The following is a 4,634-nucleotide window of genomic DNA, read 5'->3' on the forward strand; positions in this document are numbered from 1 at the left end:
CCTGATCTGGTGGTACTCCATCCACACCTTTACTGGCCTGGCTGTGTGGCATGGAGCTTTGCCCTGCTGGAAAAAACACTTCTCAGAGTTGGGGAACATTGTCAGAGCAAAAGGAAGCAAGTTTTTCTTCCGGGACAACGTTGTACTTTGCCTGGCTGAGGTTTGTAAAAGACCATAAGGATTGAAAAAGCGGACTGGAGGGTCTTCTAAGTTCGTCTTCTCTGATGAGTCCAATTTTACAGTAGGTGCAAGACTCTGTGGCTTGTAGGCCTCTCCAGGTCTCCCTCTAACCATCAGACGACCATGTGTTGGGCAAAGCTGAAAATTGGACTCAGAGAAGATGAACTTAGAAGATGACCTTCAGTCCGCTTTTTCAATCCTTATGGTCTTTTACAAACCTCAGCCAGGCAAAGTACAACGTTGTCCCGGAAGAAAAACTTGCTTCCTTTTGCTCTGACAATGTTCCCCAACTCTGAGAAGTGTTTTTTCCAGCAGGGCAATGCTCCATGCCACACAGCCAGGCCAGTAAAGGTGTGGATGGAGTACCACCAGATCAGGGACCTGTCATGGCCAGCCCAATTTCGAGACCTGAATCCCATAAAAAACCTCTGAAATGTGATCAAGAGGAAGATGGATGGTCACAAGCCATGAAAAGAAGCCGAGCTGCTTGATTTCTTGCGCCAGGAGTAGCATAAAGTCACCCAACGGCAATGTGAAAGACTGGTGGGGAGCATGCCAAGACACATGAAAGTTGTGATTTTAAATCAAGGTTATTCCACCAAATATTGATTTCTGAACTCTTCCTAAGTTAAAGCATTAGTATTGTGTAGTTTAAAAATGAATATGAGCTTGTTTTCTTTGCATTATTCGAGATCTGAAGACACTGCATCTTTTTTGCTATTTTGACCAATTGTAATTTTTCTGCAAATAAATGAACTAAATGACAATATTTTTATTTGAAATTTGGTAGGAATGTTGCCAGTAGGTTATAGAATAAAACAAAAATGTACATTTTACTTTAACACATACCAATAAATAGTAAAACCAGAGAAACTGATCATTTTGAAGTGGTCTCTTAATTTTTTCCGCGGCTGTATATTTGCAACCATGTTCTTCATTGAAACTTTTTTTAAATCGCTAGTTTCATAGCTCATACAGTCACGCATGACGTAAGCTTCAACCCCCTCGACACCTTATCCAGGGGCGTCGTTCGGCGTTACTATCCCCGCCCCGAATTCAGTGCACAGTGCACGTTCGATGCACGCATAGGCTAGCTAATTTCATAGCAATTAACGTAAACAGGTTAACCTGACGTAAACAGCTCTTAAGATATACTTAAGAACTCGTGCACGTTGCGCTTGTGCACCTGACTTTAAGATGATGTTCGGGAAACGCTCGTAAGTAGAAAGTGTTACTGAGTCTACTATGTCTTAAAAATCCACGTAGGCCGTTAAAATACATCGTTATCGGGAAACGAGGCCCTATGAACTAAGGCAATTATGCATATTTACATACATCCATACACATTCATTTTAGCTAAACTTAACTTCACTTCAAATAAATATCTGGATGTCTATTTAATGTAAACTTTACACTTAAAGTTACAACAGTGATTGTACATTGATACTGTTACAAACCAGGCACTCTGGTAAGTAACGCAATGACGAACAGTCAAGTGGGACTCGTGTCTAGGGGTTTTATTGTAGTCGCGGATAACAAACAAAGAGATTTCACAAACAACTGGAGGTCACAACACTAAACGAAGGCCCGAAGAACGTGACGGCACGCAGCAGAGAGAGACCCTTCCGGACTGCCACTCCGGCTTAAGATGAATCTGGCTCCGCCCGCAATCACCAGCCGCACCTGCATGCAATAACGGGGAACACAAAAACACGCAGCCAACGAGAAACACAAACCACGACCCCTAGGGACAGTAGGAGGGCGTAACACCTCCCCGCAAAGATGGTGACTCCAGTCTCCATAATTAACTAAACACATTAGGCTGCATCATATTTATTTCGTGCAGGCAACACACCCACGGACAGGGATGCGTGCAGCAGCACAATTTCAACAAACCGAAGGGTATACAGCCATGCTGTAACAAACGTAAATCACGAAACACACATACACCTGCACACGCATCGCTTTCATACTCACCACTCCGAACTCCCAGCGTATGCACGCACACATGCCCACAAGAATGTAAAGCAAACACTCACACTCACTACCAAAAACAAAACAAAGTCATGACATACGATTGCGTTAATCGTAGACATGGAGATTAGACTACGGTACCCTTGACAGAGCGTCAGAGTTTGTATGAGCCATATTCCCCGACCCGTATCTGCCTTCATTCAATGTATTACTAGCTCCTGCAAGATTCACATGGGCAACGGCCTCAGGCGCTCTCCCTGAATCGTCAAGAGTAACCAGAAAAGAATCAGATATGGTACAAGAGTCGGACGAATCGTACCCAACCGGAGAGGACAGAGTTCCACACCCCTCCTCAAAGTGTTGTGCTTGTGCCATGATGACACAACCCAACCAATAAACAAACAAACACACAGAAGTCCCAGTGTCGGGTGGCTGCAACAGGGCGACACTGGACTCGAAGTGGCCACCAAATCCTCCAGAAATGACCACTGGCTCTCTCTACCGTGCCAAGACACGTTACACTTAACAGGTGCAGGTTAGGTTAGACGCACCAAATGGGCAATAACCCGAAACACTATAGCAGCTTACAAATCGTCTAACCCTTTCCAACCCCACCTGTAGCACCGCGATCACGCAATGCACCAACAACACTAAAGCGACTTTTCAGTACCTGGTGAGTGACTGGACGGTCTGCGCTACACCGCAACCCCTAACAAAACCAAAAAAAAAACTGATCCCTCTCACTGATCTTCAGTGGGTTCCCTACCCGGTATACTTTATCCGTTGAGCTCAAGAGGATGCAGCAGGCCAGTGGTACAGCCTACTGCAAACCTCTGATAACGCACCGAATAAGGATGACCACCAGAAAACAACAAACTAAAATAATAAAGTGACGGATCGTTCCGCCCGGCGGCTGCTAATTGCGATGCAACGCACCCACCCAGTCAAGTCACAAGCTCTTGGTACTCACCTACCGTCGCAAACACTAAATGGCCTTCACCTACCACAAAACACACAATCCTTACTACTGGACGAGATCCCAACTGTTACAAACCAGGCACTCTGGTAAGTAACGCAATGACGAACAGTCAAGTGGGACTCGTGTCTAGGGGTTTTATTGTAGTCGCGGATAACAAACAAAGAGATTTCACAAACAACTGGAGGTCACAACACTAAACGAAGGCCCGAAGAACGTGACGGCACGCAGCAGAGAGAGACCCTTCCGGACTGCCACTCCGGCTTAAGATGAATCTGGCTCCGCCCGCAATCACCAGCCGCACCTGCATGCAATAACGGGGAACACAAAAACACGCAGCCAACGAGAAACACAAACCACGACCCCTAGGGACAGTAGGAGGGCGTAACAGATACATTCTGACATACATATGTCACGGGCAAGGGCTTAGGTTTGCATAGGGTCCATAGGGACTAGTCACGACCAAAGTTTGGGATAGACAAAAAAGTCCCAACCAATATTTAGTTAATTTGAGAACAAATTATTTTGCACAATATATTTGCAAACTCATTTGTATTATTACCAATACAATGTTCGTCTAGCCTGACGATGTCATACTCATAATTCTAGTCAGAATATGAGTCTGATACTGAACCATTGGGCTGTGATTATGGGGCGTGTTTCAATGAACCAGGGTGAAAAAATGCCTCTTCGCTCAATTGGATACCTAGAACCAATCAGAGCAACATCAAATATGTCCCACTTACAAGCTCTCGATACGCCGCCATCTTGGGAGGATTTCGAATCTTCCGCTTGATCATCTGTCCATCATCGTATAAAGCCCACCCTGACAATTTGATTGGTACGGCTTTATACGACCGATGATACTCTCTCCCAACTAGCTCAAAGCCAGACCAAATCTCCCAGACCAAACATTTTGTGGGCGGAGTTCGGGCTGGTATCCAGGCTAATGTTCGTCGCCCAGAAGAGTGAAATATACATTTCCAAGTATTCCAATGCGACCTTGAGCCTTTGAGACAAGATGCTGTCATTTAATTGGCTGAAGTGGCAGAGTCAGAAACACTACATGAATCCTGAAAGAGTGCTATTAGTAGTCTGATACTAAATACGCCAGGAAATAATAACGCCTCATATCAGTATTTCGTTTGGTCTCAGCATTGATATTTTGACCCATTTAAGCTCTGTAGATAGGGAGAAGCCACCTTGAAAGAAGAGAGATGCCAGAAGTTTTTCCACCCATAGAGTAAGCAGCTATCAAGAAGCCCAGGTCGCTGTTAGTTAGCTAGTCGGAAAACTACCCACACTGCAAAGCTGCTAACCCTACATCACCACCCATTGTACAATGGAAACATGTTTTGAAAGTTGTTAGTGTGTAGGGCATGTAACTTAAGTTGCATTACATCTCGTCTTGTTGAAGCCAGATGGATAAGCTACCCTACCCACATAATGGGACCATGTGTGGTCAAAATTACTTACAGACAACTGGAGTGGTACTGCAGATTTA

Source organism: Sprattus sprattus, assembly GCF_963457725.1.
Source record: "Sprattus sprattus genome assembly, chromosome: 9".
NCBI lineage: Eukaryota > Metazoa > Chordata > Actinopteri > Clupeiformes > Clupeidae > Sprattus > Sprattus sprattus.